The sequence below is a fragment of the Puma concolor genome, chromosome A1 (assembly GCF_028749965.1).
Source record: "Puma concolor isolate L17-30 chromosome A1, mPumCon1.1.hap2, whole genome shotgun sequence".
NCBI lineage: Eukaryota > Metazoa > Chordata > Mammalia > Carnivora > Felidae > Puma > Puma concolor.
The window spans coordinates 84,813,898-84,834,534 of record NC_141667.1 but is presented as its reverse complement, the minus strand read 5'-3'; the positions used below and the strand labels follow the sequence as shown (position 1 = coordinate 84,834,534).

The window sequence follows — 20,637 nt, the reverse complement described above, 5'->3', positions numbered from 1 at the left end:
AGCTTTCTGGAGAAAGTAGATAAAGACAAGTCCACCTGTGAATTATGATATTCTCAGAAAGTTGTTTAAAAGATAAATGGTTTTGTTCTATTTTTCTACAAGGAAAAAAGAAATCAGACTTTATGAAACACAGTGGAAAGTCCCATCCTTCCCATGCCTATCCTCATTAGTACAAGATAATGAAAGCCAGGGTATCACTGTTTATGATCCAAACTGCATGCTTTGGTTTCCACTAGGAGTTACTCTAAATTTCCTAATAAAATGTTTTTGTATTTCCATTTATTGGGGTGATTTCTTTGTAACTGCTACTATCGCACATGTTTATTGACAGTTAAAACGGTCTGTGGCTTATACTTTGTGTTTGAGATCATTGTTTTGCCGTCTTTTCATTGTCCCTTGCCCCACTTTTTTTATACATTAAGAATATCCAGTGCCAGGGTGCCTGGATGGCTCAGGTGGAAGAGCATGCTACTCTCGATCTCCAGGTCATGAGTTCAAGCCCCATGTTGGGTGTAGAAATTACTTAAAATAAATAAATTAAATTTTAAAAAAGAATATCCACTGACTACATCTTCATTAACTTTATCAACAGACCCAAAAATGAAAATATACTAGAACTGACCAAGTCAGAACTTGTAATCCTGAAGTAGTGTATAAGCATGAGAAAACAAACTAGTAATGAAGACAAGTATGATAGCCAAAAAAACTGAAGAAGGCTCTTGAAGCCAAGCTTTATTGCCAGAGAAAGTAAATGTAACATTCACTTTGGTTTTTGTATTCCTGGAATGCATTCCTCCTCTGAGGAAGAATAACAACAGTAATAAACCTAAATCAAGACAAAAAAAATTTCGAGGACAACTAATTATATCTTTTTTCTTCATAATACAGAGCAAATCTTAACACTCAGCGGTGTCACATATAACAGAAAAAGATCTCATTAATTAAAATATCTCACTACTATTTAAAGACTGCCTCTGGTGGCTTAGGTGAAACAGATATATAGTATCTTTTTAAAAAGCCTATAATAGCCCCAAAGTTTTCTGCAAGTATTTTCAATCTTCTTTGTTAGTTTGATAAACTTAACTCTTTTTCTAAAATATAATTTGTAATTAATTTTGCAAGTATTTGTCATAACACATTCAATGTGTGGACCTCTGTCCCTAAAAAGAAAATTCTAAATTTATTTTATATAAAATATGAATTTATTTGGTTGTCTCATTTATATACTTAGCTTCTATAAAATTCCTTGCATTTTCATAAACTTCAGACAGCAGGACACACACAGAAGAGTGAGAAAAAGAGAAGAGGATTTTGTAATAGAATCCTGCCTGAGCCAACTCTCAGTAGTCTTTTGGCAAAAGGCCTTGTGTGAACTATATCCAAGACCTCAGTCTAAGGCAGCCAAAGGTTTCCGAAAAGAATAGGTCCAAAATGGCTTATTACCTTTCACATTTGACCTTCTACCTAGTTGCCTCATACTTTGTGAACTTAAAATCTTGTGAGAGAATGCTTAGCCATCCTGTTTACAAACACAGCCTATTTATTCCACAGGAACAGTTTGGCAGGACATATCCAGGTCAACTGACCTTGAGTTGTCACAGAAACGCTAGGCCTCAGACTCCTCTTATAATTAAGCCAAACTGCAACATTGTGACCAGCTGAAACCAGTGCTGGACTGTGTAGCAATCATGAATTATTCAGTTCACTTTCATGTTGTATACTTCCAAGTATTAACATACAAAATGTGAAAGCAATCATACATAAACTAGAAATAGTATAAATGAGGCCTACATGGAAAAGAGAAAAAGCAGAAATTTTTAACTGGAATATTACAAGCTATTCTCAACTATTACACTGCAAAATTTGTAAACACACAACGAAAATCACACAATCTTTTAGTTATTTATGTGTTTTCAAAACTCCAGTCTGTCTTAGTCAGGCTTTGCCTTATATTAAGCATTTACCTGAAGAAATTACTTGATTAAATTAATTATCTCCAGAGGCAATCCAAGATGGCAGCACAGAAGATCCTGAACTCACCTCCTCCACAGACCAAATTTACAGATACATTTGGAACGATTCCCTCTGAAAAAGATCCAAAAAGTAGCTGTACAGCTCCTTCACAACAAATGGTACAAGGGCCACATTGAGGTGGTTAAGAAAGGTAGAAAGAGTCTCACCAAAAACCCCACCACCAAGTTGGTAACCCACAATTGGGTCAGATCTCAAAAATCCCAAGCTTCTCCCCGAGAAGTAAGGGGTTCATCATTCTTCATATAAGGCACCCCAATCCTTGAGACATACAAAAAAGAGACAAACCCCCAAAATGTGTGGCTTTGAAAACCAATAGGGTTCACATCTAGGAGACCCAAAGAGCTGTAGGGAACTGAGATTCTGCTCTAAAAGGGCTTATGGAGGGGTGCCTGGGTGGCTCGGTTGGTTAAGCATCCGACTTCGGCTCAGGTCATGATCTCATGGTCCGTGAGTTCAAGCCCCACGTCGGGCTCTGTGCTGACAGCTCAGAGCCTGGAGCCTGTTTCAGGTTCTGTGTCTCCCTCTCTCTCTGCCCCTCCCCTGCTCATGCTCTGTCTCTCTGTCTCAAAAATAAATAAATGTTAAAAAAATAAATAAATAAAATAAAAGGGCTTATGGACAGACTTACTCCCTGTAGAGACCAGTACAAAAGCAGCAGTTTGAAAAGTTCTAGATTCTATGTAAAGGAGATTCATTTGCTAATCTTAAAGTGTCTGCCAGAGGGGCAGACACCTGCTGAGACTATCTCCAGGGACAAAGGTGCTACAAGTCACCATTTTTGTGTTCTTCTAACTTGCTAATGCCAGGGAGCAAATCCCAGCCCAGTGCTTTCTTGCTGCTCTGCAAAAGCCAGCGGGTGCATGCTGGCCCTGCATTCTCCTGATGCCTCACTAAAGCCAGCAGGCATAAGCAGTACACACAGGAGACACTCTGTGATCACCTGGCTCTGGTGGGTGATCTGGCTTCTGGGGGGAAAGGGGGTGGGTTACATTTCTAGGCTCCATGGGACTGAAAGAATCTGAGACAGTTCTTGGCAGGCTGCCACCCCAAGGGTACTGCACAGACACAAAATGAAACACACCCCAGTCCTTCTGTGAAAAGACCTATTTACTTTCCCTGGAGCTTCAGCCTGAGGGGCAGATTTCAGGTTTGCCACATATTCAGAGGCTACAGAGCCACTTAGGCAATCAATGTATGCAGGGGAATGCCATCTTCATACTCTCCCTCAGCCTCAATATAGTTCTGCAGTAACCTCCCAAAAAGGACTTACATATTCATCTGAAGCCCTGATATTTCCACCTGTCACCCAGGGGTCACCTCCAGATCACCTTATCTGGAAGCCAGCAAGGTTTAAGTTCCACAAGGCTGTATATATCTGAATACTTAAAAGCTGCTGCCTGAGGGTCTTGTTTTCAATCAGCCGGAAAATAGGTGCTGACTGAGATCTCTCCCTTTGGAACATTGACAGGTCTTGGCACACCTTGACCTATCAAGTATAAATCAGGCTGCTTAGACAATCACAAAGGTTTGAAAGACAACCAGGTTTACCTTCCAGACTGAGAGAAGTACTATTCTGCGTAATACACAGAAACAAAACCAGAGTATTTCCCAGAGGAAACAAAGGAATATCTACCAAATGAAAGACCAAGATAAAACCTCATTAAAAAAAAGAAACAGAAAAGAAAGAAACCTCAATTAAACGGAGATAAGTAATATACCTGATAAAGAATTCAAAGTAATAGTCACAAAGATGCTCAACTAACTGGGGAGAAGAATGAATGAACACAGAACTTCAATACAAAATATATGAAAATACCAAAAAGAAGTCATAGAGATGAAGAATATAACAACTGAACTAAAGAATACACTAGAAGGTTCAATAGCAGACTAAATCAGAGCAGAAGAAATGAACACTGAGCTCATAGACAAGGCAGTGGAACTCACCCACATAAAGCAACAGAAAGAAAAAAGAATTTTAAAAAGTGAATGTACTTTAAGAGACCAATAGGAAAACATCACAAGAAACAACATTCACATTACAGGAGTCCCAGGAGGGGAGAGAGAGACAAGGGCAGAAAACTTATTTGAGGAAATAATGGCTGAAAATTTCCCTAACCTGAAAAAGAAACCAATATTGAGATCTAGGGAGCCCAGAAAGTTCCAAATGAGAGGAACCCAAAAAAATCCACACCAAGACATATCATAATTAAATTGTCAACAATTAAAGAGAAAGAGAGAATCTTGAAAGCAGCATGAGAAAACAACTTGTCACATATAAGGAAATCCTCATAAGACTATCAGCAAATTATTGAGAGAAACTATGAAGGCCAGAAAGGAATCGCATGATGTATTCAAAGTGCTAAAAGGAAAAAAAAATGCAACCAAGAATACTTTAACCAGCAAGGTTTTCATTCAGAATACAAAAAGAGATGAGTATTCCAGACAAAAAAAAAAAAAGCTAAAAATTGTTTATCACAACTAAACCAATCTTACAAGAAATCCTTCTTAAAGCTGGAAAGAAAGGGAACTAGTATTAAGAAGATGAAAGTATAAACCTCACTAGTATAAATATATAATAAAGGTAGATTAATCACTGATAAAGCTAGTATGAAGGTTAAAAGACAAAAGTAGTAAAAATAAGTGTGACTACAATTATCAGTTAAGGGATATACAAAACAAAAAGATGTAAAATGTGACATCAAAAACATAAAATGTGGGAGGAGGTAAATGCAGACTTTAAAATGCATTTAAACTGAAGCTGCTATCAGTTTAAAATGGATTTATATAAATATATAGGCTGTTACATGTGAGCCTCATGATAACCAAAAATCAAACCTATCATATATACACAAAAGATGATAAGAAAGGAGTCTAAGCAAAACACTAAAGAAAGTCATCAAACCACAAGCTAAGACAGCAAGAGAAAAAGAAAGGAATATAAAGGAACTAAAAACAACCAAAAAATAATTAATGAAATGGCAGTAAACACATACCTATCAATAATTATTTTAAATATAAATGGACTAAATTCTTAAATCAAAAGACACAGAGTGGCAGACCGGATTAAAAAACAAGACCAATCTATACGCTGCCTACAAATGTAAGGGCACACACAGACTGAAAGTGAAGGGATGGAAAAAGAAGTTCCACACAAACAGAAATGAAAAAAACAAGCTGGAGTAGCTGTATCAGACAAAATAGACTTTAAAACAAAGACTATAAAACAAAGAAAAAGAAGATATTACACAATGACAAAAGGGTCAATCCAACAAGAGGATATAACATTTGTAAATACCGATGCACCTAAAATAAGAGCACCTAAATATATGAAGCAAAAGTGAACAGACCTAAAGGGACATATCAACAGCAATACAATGGTTGTAGGGGACTTTAATACTCCACTTACAACAATTGATTGCTCATCCAGAGAGAAAATTAATAAGGAAACAACACATTAGACCAAATGGACTTAATATATAGAGAATATTCCACCAAAAAATAGAATACACATTCTCTTCAAGTGCACATAAATTATTCTGTAGGATAGATCATATGCTAGGCCAAAAAATAACACTCAATACATTTAAGAAGACTGAAACCATAATATGCATCTTCTCTGAACAAAATAGTATGAAACTAGAAACTAATTACAAGAAGAAAACTGGAAAAAACAAAAACACATGAACAGTAAACAACATGCTATTAAACAACCCATGGGTCAACAAAGAAATCAAAGAGGGGATTTAAAAATACCTTGAGACAGAGGCACCTGGGTGGCTCAGTCAGTTAAGCATCTGACTTATTATAATAACATCTGGCTCCATCCATGTTGTCATAAGTTTCAAGATTTTATTCTTTCAGGGGCACCTGGGTGGCTCAGTCAGTTGACCATCTGACTTTGGCTCAGGTCATGATCTCATGGTTCCTGAGTTTAAGACCCACATTGGGTTCTATACTGACAGCTCAGAGCCTGGAGGCTGCTTCAAATTCTGTGTCTCCCTCTTTCTCTGCCCCTCCCCTGCTCATACTCTGTCACTCTCTCAAAATAAATAAACATTAAAAAAAAATTTTTAAATACCTTGAGACAAATAAAAAAGCCAATACAAGTCAACAAAAATCTTTGAAAAGGAGCAAAAGCAGTTCTAAGAGGGAAGTTCATAGCAATACAAACCTACCTCAAGAAACAAGAAAAATCTAAATAAACAATCTTTTACCTAAAGAAACTAGAAAAAGAAGAAATGAAGACCAAAGTTAGAAGAAAGGAAATAACAAGCATCAGAGATGAAATAAATGAAATAGAAACCAAAAAGATAATAGAAAAGATCAGTGAAATTAAAAGATGTTTCTTTGAAATGACAAACAAAATGACTCACCTTTAGGAGACTAAGCCAGAAAAAAAAAAAAAAAAAAAAAAAACAGATGACTCAAAATCATAAATGAAAGAGAAGTTACAATGATATCACAGAAGTACAAAAGATCATAAGAGACTACTATGAATGGTTATATGCCAACAAACTGGACAACTGAGAATATATGTATTTCTAAAAACACAATCTTCCAAGATTGAATGATTTATAATCAGAAAATGTGAACAGACCAATCACTACAAATGAGATTGAATCAATAATCAAAGCTTCCTAACAAACAAAAGTCCAGAACCAGGCAACTTCACCACTGAATTCTAGGAAACATTTAAAGAATATTTAATACCTAGCCTTTTCAAACTCTTCCAAAGAATTAAAGAGGAGAGAACATTTCCAAACTCATTTCACAAAGCCAGCAATACTCTGATAACAAAACCACCACAAAAAAACTGTAGGTTAATATCTCTGATGGACACAGATGCAATGAAATATTAACAAACCAAATTCAAAAACACATCAAAAGAATAAAACATTGTGATCAAGTGGGATTTATTCCAAGGATGCAAAGATAGTTCAACATCTGCAAATAAATCAGCATGATACACATTAACAAATTAAAGGATGAAAATCACCCTATCACCTCAACAGATGCAGAAAAACATTTGATAAAAGTTAACACCCATTTATGATTTTAAAAAACTCTCAACAAAGTGAGTATAGAGGGGCATCTGGGTGGCTCAGTCTTTTGAGCATTCAACTCTTGATTTCAGCTGAGGTCATGATCTCATGGTTCCTGGGATCAGGCCCCATGCTGGGCTCTGCACTGACAGCATGTAGCCTGCTTAAGATTCTCTCTCTTCCTCTCTCTCTGCTCCTCCCCTACTTGCATGCACACTCTCTCAAAATAACTTAAAGAAAATAACTTAAAAAAAAACTTAAATAAACTTTAAAAAAAAGGGAGTATAGAGTAAATGTACCTCAACATAATAAAGGCCATATACTTAAAGCACACATCATAAACTTTTCCTTCAAGATCAAGAACAAGATAAGGATATACACTGTCCCCATTTTTATTCAAGATAGTATTTGCAACCCTAGCCACAGTAATAAGGCAAGAACAACAAATAAAAAGCATCCAAATTGAAAGGGAAGAAGTAAAACTTTCCCTATTCATAGACAACATGATTTTATATGAAAACCCTAAGTACTCTGCCAAAATCTGTTAGAACTAATCAGCAAGTTCAGTAAAGTTACAGGGTCAAAATCAACATACAAAAATCTGTTGCATACACTTAACAACAAACTATCAGAAAAAGAAATTAAGAAAACAATCACTTTAAAATTACAATAAAAATAATAAAATACCTAGAAATAAATTTAACCAAGGAGGTGAAAGACCTATACACTGAAAACTTTAAGACACAGGTGAGAGAAATTAAAGAAGACACAAATAAATGGAAAGATATTCAAGCTCATGCCCTGGAAGAGTTAATACTGTTAAAATGTTCATATTATCCCAAAACAATCTACAGATTCAATGCAACCCCTATCAAAATCCGAACAATAAACAATCAATCAACAAACAATCCTAAAATTTGTATGAAACCATGAAAGACCTTGAATCCCAATGGCAATCAATCAATCAATGAACAATGCTAGAATTTATATGAAACTACAAAAGACCTCAAATAATTAAAGCAATCTTGAGAAAGAACAAAGCTGCAGGCATTTGCAACCTGATTTCAAACTATATTACAAAGTTATGGTAACCAAAACAGTGTGGTAAAAGCATTAAAACAGACTTATAGATGAAAAGAACAGAATAAAGAGCCCAGAAATAAACCCACACGTATATATGGTCAACTAATCTGCAACAAAGAGGCCAAGAATATACAAAGGGGAAAGAATAGACTCTTCAGTAAACAGTGCCGGGAAAACCAGATAGCCACATGCAAAAAAATGAAACTAGACTGCTACCTTACATCACTAACAAAAATGAAAATGAAATGGATTAAAGACTTAAATGTAAGGCCTGAAACCATAAAACTCCCAGCCTACCATTACTAAAAATCTTTGGCCAAAGGTTAGCCTTTATGGGGATTTGCTCACCAGGTTCTCATTACCTTAAATGATAGGAAAACTCAAGCTGTGATTTTTGGTTAAAATGGTCCTAGGTTCTTTGGCAAAAGTAAATGCAAATCCTCTCTATAGAAAAGTAGCTTTGGGGGCGCCTGGGTGGCGCAGTCGGTTAAGCGTCCGACTTCAGCCAGGTCACGATCTCGCGGTCCGTGAGTTTGAGCCCCGCGTCGGGCTCTGAGCTGATGGCTCAGAGCCTGGAGCCTGTTTCCGATTCTGTGTCTCCCTCTCTCTCTGCCCCTCCCCCGTTCATGCTCTGTCTCTCTCTGTCCCAAAAATAAATAAACGTTGAAAAAAAAAATTAAAAAAAAAAAAAAAAAAAGAAAAGTAGCTTTATTCTAAGCCTCCAGGATTCTCCAAATAATATTTCAAGGGCAATGCGAAAGATAATACAAGGACACAAAACACAAGGAGACAAAAACCTACACAAATAAAAAACAAATGCAAGAGACCCATTAAGACTTTAAATATTAGAATTATCAGAGACAAATTATAAAACTATTCTTACTACATTAAAAAATGAATGGCATGCTTAAAAATATCTGCAGGTGTAAGAAACTACAAGAAGTGAAAAAGCAAATTAGGAAAAGAATCAAATGGAATTTCTAGAAATTAAAATGACTGTATTTATAAATTAAATATTTGCAAATCACCTCTCTGACAAAATATTAACACCCAGAAAATATAAATAATACAACTCAACAGCATAAAAACAAATAACTTGGTTTAAAAATGGGTAAAGGATCTGAATTGACATTTTTTCAAAGAAGACTTACAAATGGCCAACAGTTATATAAAAATACTCAACATCACTAATTGGGAAAAGCAAATCAAAACCATAAGGAGATATCATCTCATACCTGTTAGGATGGCTATTATCAAAAAGATGAGAAAAGGGAATATACGTTGAAATATAAATTGATACAGGTATGGAAAAAGTATGGAGGTTTCTCAAGAATCAAAATTGGAACTACAAACTGTGGGATGTCTGGCTGGCTCAGTCAGTAAAGCATGTGACTCTGGATATTGGGGTAGAGTTTATCCAAAAAAAAAAAAAAAGGGAAGGAAGGAAGGAAAGAAAGAAAGAAAGGGAGGAAGGAAGAAAGAAAACAGAACTACCTTATGATCCAGCAATCCTACATCTGTGTACATATTCAAAGAAAATAAGATCATCTCAAAGAGCTATCTGCATCCCCATGTTCACTATAGCATTATTCACAATAGCTAAGATATGGCAACAACCTAAGTGTCCATCGTGGATTTTTAAAAAGGAATATTATTTTTTTTAATTTTTTTTTTCAACGTTTATTTATTTTTGCGACAGAGAGAGACAGAGCATGAACGGGGGAGGGGCAGAGAGAGAGGGAGACACAGAATCGGAAACAGGCTCCAGGCTCTGCGCCATCAGCCCAGAGCCCGACGCGGGGCTCGAACTCACGGACCGCGAGATCGTGACCTGGCTGAAGTCGGACGCTTAACGGACTGCGCCACCCAGGCGCCCCAGAAAGGAATATTATTTAGCCAACAAAAAAGGAAGGAGGAACACTGGGGTGGCTCAGTTAGTTGAGCATCCAACTCTTGATTTCAGCTCATAGTCTCATGGTTCATGAGTTCGAGAGCCCTGAGGGGGGGGTTCTGTGCCGACAGCACAGGACCTGCTTGGGATTCTCTGTCTCCTCTCTCTCTGCCCCTCTTCTGTTCGTGTTCTCTCCCCCTCTCTCTCAAAAATGAGTACATAAACATTTAAAAGAAGAAAAAAAAAGGAAGGAAACCCTGCCATTTGCAATAATGTGGATAAACTTGGAGGACATTGTGCTAAGTGAATTAAGTCAGGCAGAGAAAGACAAATACCATATGATCTCATTTTTATGCAGAATCTAAAAAAGTCAAACTCATAGGCTAGAGAGTAGAACAGTGGTTGTCAGGGTTGGGGGGCAGGCGGAAATGGGAAGATGTTAATTATAGGGTATGAACTTTCGGTTATAAATTCTGAAGATCTAATTATACAGCATAATAGTTAATTATACTGCATTGTATACATGAGATTTGTTAAGAGAGTAGACCTTAGGTGTTCTCAACCACACACACACACACACACACACACACACAAAGGTAACTATGTGGAGTGATAGATATGTTAATTAACTTTACTGTGGTAATCGTTTCACAATGTATAGGTACATTAAATTATCATGTTGTACACTATATAAGAGTAAATTTTTTAAAACTATGCTTTTTCCTGGTTTTGGCACCAAAAAAAACCCAAAAAGCAAAAACAAACAAAACTATGATTTGCCATTAAGAAGTTACTGTGATATACAATATACTTCAGAAAAGTTGTTTAGAAGCTAAAGTGTATACACAAACACGAAGCCTGACATTAAACAAATATTCATAACTGAAACAACGGCCAGAAATGATTAGTCATTATATTCTTGTACTATGAGCTAAATAATTGTGTCCCCTCAAAGTTCATGCATTTAAGTCTTAATCCCAATTTAATGGTATTTAGAGGTAGAGCCTTTGGGAGGTAATTAGGTTTTGGGAGTGAAACTCATGAATGGGATTAGTGCCCTTACAAGACATGAGAGAGATGATCTCTCTCCCCACCACGTGAGGATACAGCAAGTAGGTAGCCATCTACAAATCAGGAACAAGAGCCTCACCAGACACTGAATCTGTCAGCACCTTGATCTTGCACTTCCCAGACTTCAGAACTGTGAGGAATAAATGTTTGTCATTTAAGTCACCCAACCAGTTTACGGGATTTGTTATAGCAGTCTGAACTGACCTGAACATAATTGAAAAAGCAGCAACTAATTACTTATAGGACCTAAGAAAGAAAAATACAAGAATATGAAATTGTGCTATGCTTTCTTACAGAGATACAGGTAAAAGATCATGCATAAAGTAATGCAAATGAAGAAATGTTTGCCAAATCCTTTGGGAAAATGACAAATTTCTAAGCAACGAGGGTCAGTATGACCATTCATGCATCACATAATACTATTAATGCATTAGTAACATTTTTGTCTCTTTTAGTGGTGCATAAATAAATGGTACATCTTTCAATTGACGGTATTTTAGATTTATGAAAACAGTACTTGAAGAAATCAAAAATTTTCCAGAACTGATCAAAGACACCAATCCACATAATCAAGAAACCAAAAGTTCCCAGGCAATATAAATAAAAGTAAATCCACACTTAAAGACATCACAAAAAAACTATTTAAGTCTAAAAGAAAAGAACAGGACCTTAAAAACAACCACAGTGGGAGAAAAAAAAGGAAGGTTACCTTCAAAAGAAGGTCAGATGCCAGGTTTATGAAGCACAAAGTTAAATATTGTTACAATGGCAATTCTCCCCAGGTTGATTCATATATTCAACACAATTCCTACCAGAACTTTGGCAGCCTTCTGTAAAAAATTGGTAAAGATAATCCTAAGATTTATATAGAATTGCAAATTACATAAAATTGCAAAATTTACATAGAATTTATACAGAATACCAAAACAATTTTGACAAAGGAAAATAAAGCTGAGGCACCTGGGTGGCTCAGTCAGTTGAGCATGCAACTCTTGATTTTGGCTCAGGTCGTGATCCCAGAGTCGTGGGATCAAGCCCCACATTGGGCTCCACCCTGAGTGGGGAGCCTGCTTGAGATTCTCTCTCTCTCCCTCTCCCTCTGCCCCTCTCCCCTACTCACACTCCCCCTCTAAAATTAAATTAAATTTAAAAAAAGAAAGACAAGCAAAGCTGGACAACTTATACTTCCCAATTTCAAAACTTAATATAAAGCTACTTCAGTTGTTATCAACATGATGTTGTACTGGCAAAGGACAGACATGTAGAGGCACCTGGGTGGTTCAGTCCGTTAAACGTCCAACTCTTGATTTCAGCTCATGTCATGATCTCATGGTCATGAGATCAAGCCCTGAATCAGGCTCTGCACTGACAGTGTAGAGACTGCTTGGGATTCTCTCTCTCTCCCTCTCTCTCTGCCCCTCCCACACTTGTGCACATACACACACACACTCTTTCTCTCTCAAAATAAATAAATAAACTTTAAAAAAAAGACATGTAGATCAGTAGAATAAACTGAGTACAGAAATAAACACCTGTATTTATAGTCAACTGACTTTCAACAAAGGTATAAAAGAAAGTCACAGAGGGAAAGGATAGCCTTTTTAATGAATGGTACTAGGAAAACTGAATATTCATATAAAAATTAACAGAAAATTGGGGCGCCTGGGTGGCTCAGTCGGTTAAGCGGCCGACTTCAGCTCAGGTCACGATCTCGCAGTCCGTGAGTTCAAGCCCCGCGTCGGGCTCTGGGCTGGTGGCTCAGAGCCTGGAGCCTGCTTCCGATTCTGTGTCTCCCTCTCTCTCTGCCCCTCCCCCGTTCATGCTCTGTCTCTGTCTCAAAAATAAATAAAACGTTAAAAAAAAAATTAAAAAAAAAATTAACAGAAAATAAATCAGAAATTTGATTGTTAGAGCTAAAACAAATTTTTAAAAGAAAACACATGTGATTATCTTTAAGACCCTGGGCTAGGCAAAAATTTCTTAGATATAACAAAAAGATTTTTGATAAAATAGACCTCACCAAAATTCAAGTCTTTTGTACTTCAAAAGATGCCACTGAAAATTAAAAGACAAGCAACAGAGTGGGAGAAAATATTGCAAAATTTATATCTTATAAGGGACTTGTATACAAAACAGTCAAAGAATTCTTTGTATATAAGAAAAACACCAATCTAAAAACTGAGTAAAATTTTCAAAAAAAAAGCATTTCACCAAAGAATATATATGAATGAATAATAAGCATATGAAAAGATATTCAATACCATTAGTGTAGGAAATGCAAATTAAAACTACAAGAAGCAATTTCACACCCACTAGGATGGTTATAATATTTTTTTTAATAGATGATAATAGGGGCACCTGGTGGGCTCAGTCAGTAGAGACTCTTGATCTTGGGGTCATGAGTTCAAGCCCCATGTTAGGTGTAGAGATTACTTTAAATAATAGATGATAATGTGGGGAAACAAGAATCCTTACACTTTGCAAGTGGGAATGCAAACACTTTAGGCAATAGTTTGACAGTCTCATATAAAAAGTTGCAAATAAATTTGCCAAGGGATGCCTGTGTGTGGCTCACCTGGTTAAGCATTCGACTTCAGCTCAGGTCATGATCTTACAGTTCGAGAGTTCGAACCCCGCGTCAGGCTCTGTGCTGACAGCTCAGAGCCTGGAGCCGCCTTCGGATTCCGTGTCTCCCTCTCTCTACCCCTCCCCTGCTCACACTCTGTCTCTCTCTCTCAAAAATAAATAAACTTAAAAAAGAAAGAAAGAAAGAAATTTGCCAAATGACTGGGTAATTCTACTCTTAGGTATTTACCCAAAAGAAATGAAAACATATACAAAGATTTACACATGAATTCTTTTAGCAGCATTATTCATATTCACAGTCAAAATCTGAAAAAAACTTAAATGTCCATCAAGTGATGAAAAGAGAGACAAAATGTGGTATATCTATATAGTGGAATACTATTCAATAGAAAGAACAAATTACTAATACATGCTTCAACATACACGAAACTCAAAAATATGCTAAGTGAAAGAATGCCAACACAAGAGATCACATATTGTGTGACTTGATTTATACAAAATTTCAAGAAAAGGCAAATCTACAGAGACAGAAAATAGATTAGTGCCATTTGGGGTCAGGGAGAGGGAATGGGGATTAACAGGTAATGGACATGAGGTTTCTTATTAGGGTGACAGAAATGTTCTAAAACTAATCGATGGTGGCTGCACAAAATTGCTGAATTTATTTTTAAAAATCACTGAATTATATACTTGAAATAGGTGAATTTATAATATACAAAATATATCTTCAAAGCTATACACACACACACACACATATATATCCATATATACATACATATATACATATGTGAAGGTCAGATCAATAATTGACATCACAAAAACAACAGCGAAAACCAGAAAACAGTGGAATGAGATCTTAAATATGATGACAAAAATTGCTGCTAATCCTGAATTTTACACCCAGCAAAATATGGTTAAAGAATAAAATAAAAAGACTTTGTCAGAACAATAAAAACAGAGTTTGTCATCAACACTTTCTAGAAGAAATGCCCAAGAATAAACTACTAGTAGCAGAAACATATTCCAGATAGAAGATCTAACATGGAAGAATTAACAGCAAATAAAGTGCTAAATATGTGAATATTTGTACATAAATATAACATATAAAAAATAGTAACAAGTCTCAAGGGTTAAAAAATATACAAAGCACAATAACAATGTGTCAGGTGGGGGGATAAATGGGGTTAAAGTGTTGTAAAGTTTTTGTATTATCCAAAAGGAGGTAAAAGGTACTGATTAACTTTAGACTATGAAAATTATGCTTATTATTCATTCTAGAGTAACCAATAAATGAACAGAAACAGAGTGTATAACTTCTAAATTACATGGAAAATGGAAAATTTTTAAATTATCAATTGTATTCTTCAGGGATATCCAGAGAAACAGAACTAAAACCAATAGGATGGATATATACATATTGGTTCATGAAATTATGAATGCTGACACGTCTCAAGAGCTTCAGTAAACAAGCTGGAGGCCCAGGACAGCTGATGGTGTAGTTCCAATCCAAGCCCAAAGGCCTGAGAACTAGGTGAACCAATAGTATAGTTCCTGTCTGAAAGCCAGCTGGCTTGAAACCCAAGAAAAGCTAAATGTTTCAGTTCTATACAAACCTTCAACAGATTAGATGAGGCTCATCCATACTGGAAGGGCAATCTTCTTTACTCATCTACCAAGTCAAATATTAATCTCATCCAGAAACACCCTCATGAACACACCCAGAATTTTTTACGAAAGAATATTTGACCAAGTCTCTGATTACCATTCTGGCCCAGTGAAGGAGACAAAATTAATCATCATGACGATCCAAAGACAGCAAGAACAGAGAGAAAAACAGAAAAGACGTGTCAAATAGAAGATGTAAAGACAGCAAAGTCTACCATGTCAGTAAATACAATAAATGTAAACTTAAATTCTACTTAGAATCTGCTACATGTCTAAGAGAAAATATATTAATTCAATCCACTCCTTCACCAGCATCTACTCTGTGTTATCTATGTTTTAGGTACTTGGACACATCAATGAACAGAACAAAACAATCAGATTACACAATAATAAATAAATGTCTTACATTCGTTTTTGTCTATCTAGAATATTTAAAAGACTGTGGTGATTTAGAACTTGAGATATTTGTATATAACAGGTTAACTTAAAAGTAAAGGAAGAGCTCAGTAATTAAACGAACAAACCATAGGGCATGATTACATGAGGTACCACAGACAAGGAAATTACTGGAAGTATTATGAGCTTATGGGCAGCCAAAACAAAAAGGGCAAAAGTTACATACTTTTTTAATTATTTGGCAAAAGCTTCATACTCTATGGAAGACAGAAACCTTTATTAGCCCTAAATTACAATGAAAACTAACATGGATCCTTCTACATTAGGGGATACCTAAATATATAGGCTGTCCCAAAAGATCCAGTAGCCTTGCTAAGTTTCCTACAAAGACAAGCAGATTCAAACAGAATCTAAATTAAGTCTGAATCCTGTTCCATCACTTACTGTTTGTACAACCACGGGCAAGTTCCTTAACCTCTCTGAACATGGGTTTCCTCATCTCTAAAATAGATCTATGACTGATGGAGTTAGAGAGAAGTTTCATAAAGTATCATGAAGTTTCATAAAGTAATTTTAAAAGAATTTTTGTTATTACTATGGCACATAATCAATAAACATAACAGCAATATAAACTGATACAGACTAGAGTTTCTGCTTCTAGATTATAAGACATGGTGCTTTATTTTTTTGTTACCATATAATTATTTTTAATGTCCAGCATTTATAATATAAGGGTCAGAGTTTTCTTCACAACTCAAGTTTATAAATTTTCGATTGTCTTGTGAGGCGAATAGGGATACTTCTTCTTGTCTAGTCTGCTTTCTGGGAAGACTTCATTCAGGTCCTCAATGGTCATCTGATCAAATGCAATTGTGTTCTTCATCTTCTCCTGCTCTTTTTCATATTCCTCAATCCTGGCCTTTGAGAGAGACAAAAACTCAGCACAACTTTTCACATCTTCTTCTTCTTCAGCATCCACCTAAATGGTATATTTATCCTCTGGCACAGGTATCTTCAGAGCATTAAACTTCTTAAAATCATCTACCTACCCAGCCTTCACCACACTGGCCTTATAGTAAGCCCTGTTGAGAGCAGGTAGATTCTCAGGGAGAAGAGCCCACCTGGAGGTGAGGGTCTCATTCCAGGATGTCAGGGAGTTAACAATGGCCTTCGTGTCAGGGTATGATCTCCCCAAAACCTACTCAGTATATGGCTTTTAAAGCAAATTTTTTCCCAGCCATCTTGAGATCCTTCACTGAACCCCATTGGCCCACCAAGACACAATGCTTTAAAAACAGTTCCACAGAACCAGTGAACTAAAATATGAAAAATTTCCAAAAGTGTTCTTAGAAATCTCTAAAAAAAACAGTATCAAATATAAATTATTTAACTAAAGAGATAATTGACAATTTTAGATACTGAGATATAAGGTTTATGTACTAAAAATTTGCATAAGGCAAATTAGTAAAGTTGGGCTTTTGTTAAATAGGTTTGTCTTTGAGTTAACAACCACTTTGTCTCTTTCCTAAGCATCAACAATAATCATTATACGTGAAAGTAGAGTCCATTTGTGGTTTTGAATGCCATTCTTTTGCAATACTAGCACATAGAGAGCACTCAATTAATAATTCTTAATGAGCAAATGGCTATTGGCTATTATCTCTGGAATTAATAGTTTTCACTTCAAGGCAGTTGCCTAATATGTTCTGTGGTGACAGTTTGATAGCTTGACCCCAGGCATTTTTGTGACTTGTGACATAAATACTTTTTAAAAAGGCCAACTGTGATGATTAATTTTATTCATCAACTTGGTTATAATTTATGTAGTGCCCAATTATTTAACAAAACACTAATCTATGTGTTGCTCTGAAAGTATTCTGTAGATGTCGCTACTATCTATAATCAGTTGACTTTAAAGAACGGGCATTATCCTCAATAATGTGGGTGGGCCTCATCTGATAAGTTGAAGACTTTAAGAAGAAAAATTGATGATCCTAGACAAGAAGGTATTTTGCCTCCAGACTGCAGCATTATCTCCTCAGTTTCCAGCCTGCCAGCCTGCCCTAAAGATTTTAGACTTGCAGCCTGTACAAGTCTGTGAGCCACTTTCTTAAAATAAATCATAAACATATATGTGTATATGTATATGTTATATGTATCTTATCAGTTCTATTTCTCTGGGGAACCCTCAGTGATACACCAATAAAAGCGAATGATGTTTTTTAGGCTGTAAAGTACTACATAGACATCAAAAGTAGAACACACCAAATGATACTATATATTGGCTTCAACCTTTTGTTTTAATTAAAACAAAATGTTTTTTCTTTGAAATCAATCCTAGATTACAGATACCAACCAGCATCTATCACCTTTAATATTCATGTCCCTTGAGTCTTCTTGCATAATAATAGTGATTTCTCAGAATCAAAACCATACATCATTAAATCCAATTAAAAGGAGATTCTAAAACAATTCTTTTAAAGATTATCCAACATATCAACAACACAGACAACTGAAATCATACAGAATGCATTTATACTATATCAGTATTCATGTAATAAAAAGATACCATAATTGTGTACCACATACCTATTAATCTGTAGTTCTAACCTTTAGCATACACCTAAGGAAGATAAATAAAGACCTTATCAAATCTAGGCCCATGAAGGATTAACCAAAAATACTCAGTACTATTTATTTATTTATTTGTTTGTTTATTTATTTATTTATAAAGATTTTATTTTTAAGTAATCTCTACACCCAATATGGGGCTCAAACTCACAACCTCAAGATCAAGAGTCACATGCTCCACTGACTCAGCCTGCCAGGGACGCCCCGCCCAATGCTATTTAACAAGTCAGTTTATATCACCAAAATAGAAAATGTCACTTTTAACATAAAAACTAGAATAGGTACACCAACATAATGTTGATCTCGAGAAATGCAACATATTTAATTACATAATCTGAGACACTGGACCATGTTACAAAAGTGCACATTTTATTGTCTTGTACATTTTGTGGGATAAGGAAAGCAGAATAAATACCAAGGATTAAAGTATAAACTGGAACACAAGTCTTTGGCAGATTTTCTTTATACTGGACATCCTGACCCCCTTTATACACTTACCAAGAAAGACAAATACCAGAAATTCCTTCTTGAATATTTTCTTTCAGTTTCCCTATAATCTCCAGATACTCCCATTCTCTCTCCCAATGATTGTCCTAATGCTAAATTGTTCAAAGGAAGCAATTAATTGAAAAGCAATCATGTTGTACATCACAAAATGGAAACACTCTAGCAATCTATTTTATTTAATCAACATAAACAAATGATCAAAATAATTCAGCCCACTTCTGGGGCCTGAAAACATATTTTTTGTCTCCTCCTTTCCACCCCACTCTTCTTCTATTCCCAAGTCCTATGGCCAGGTCACAGCAGCAAAAGCCCACTTTATCATATACTGCTTACCTCAATCTACATGAAGAAGTACAATGATGCTGCTAGATTCCAAATGTACAGCTATGTCGAAGTAAAAACCATCAAACCAGGCTTGAAAATGGCAGTATTCTATTACCTCAGTGGAGCTTATGGTCATTCTACAAAATCTACTGAAGTTATAAAACACTTAAAGCTTTTTCTATAATTAATAAATTGATCCTCTGTCTCTCCATTTCTAATTCCTTAATTCCAATACCCAGATGGCTTATATTGTTAAAAAACATCTATGGAGGATTAATCTTTTGGTCATAATTTTTAAATGGATGCAATAATTGATTATATATATAATTCACTGCCTAATCAGAAATAAAACTGTAATCTCATAAAAGACGTTTAATAGCAATTTTAACTACTAGGCACATAATTAATGGTTAGGGTATTAAAAATTAAACTTCTAGGGGCGCCTGGGTGGCGCAGTCGGTTGAGCGTCCGACTTTAGCCAGGTCACGATCTCGCAGTCCGTGAGTTCGAGCCCCGCGTCGGGCTCTGGGCTGATGGCTCGGAGCCTGGAGCCTGTTTCCGATTCTGTGTCTCCCTCTCTCTCTGCCCCTCCCCCGTTCATGCTCTGTCTCTCTCTGTCCCAAAAATAAATAAACGTTGAAAAAAAAAAAAATTAAACTTCAAGGTGGCTAAAGCATAAATTTAAAAACTTTAGACAATTTCAAAGAAAACAAAACATTAAAATAAAAAGTGCATAATTGTGTTTCTAAAAGTATGTGTAATAATACATTGCTATTCTACATTTTCATATAAATTAATAGTAGATAGATATTATTCACCAAAAAAATTTTGTAAAATATTTTTAAAGACAGTGGAAGGGGCGCCTGGGTGGCTCAGTCGGTTGAGTGGCCGACTTCGGCTCAGGTCATGATCTCGCGGTCCGTGAGTTCGAGCCCCGCGTCGGGCTCTGTGCTGACAGCTCAGAGCCTGGAGCCTGTTTCGGATTCTGTGTCTCCCTCTCTCTGACCCTCCCCCATTCATGCTCTGTCTCTCTCTGTCTCAAAAATAAATAAACGTTAAAAAAAAAATTAAAAAAAAAAGACAGTGGAATAGCAATAAAACATTTTTTAAATAACTGAATAGCAATAAAACCATTTTTAGTTATAAAGAAATCTTACATATAAAAGAGAGCAAAGAAAGTAAGTTAAAGGCAATGGAATGCTGCAACACTAATTGCTCTGTTTTTATATAAGGGAAAATATGGCAGCACAATTCGGTGATTGTTATATATGCAAAGCTTCCACTAACGTTGATGATGTCGTCCTCATAAGAAATACACAACTACCTTACCATATGTAATTTTTTTTTATTAGTAAGGGGATCCATAACAACACCGTTACATAATTGGGGCCCTACATTCCCATGCCT

The 20,637-nt window shown here is 35.9% G+C and overlaps 1 protein-coding gene and 1 pseudogene across 1 annotated transcript in view; both read right to left on the bottom strand.

Moving 5' to 3' along the window:
• LOC147584274 (uncharacterized) overlaps positions 1–20,637 on the bottom strand; it is a 139,000-nt gene that overhangs the window by 93,738 nt on the left and 24,625 nt on the right. The gene's annotated exons all lie outside the window — the stretch shown is intronic.
• Positions 16,417–19,662, bottom strand: LOC147584275 (ATP synthase peripheral stalk subunit d, mitochondrial pseudogene; annotated as a pseudogene).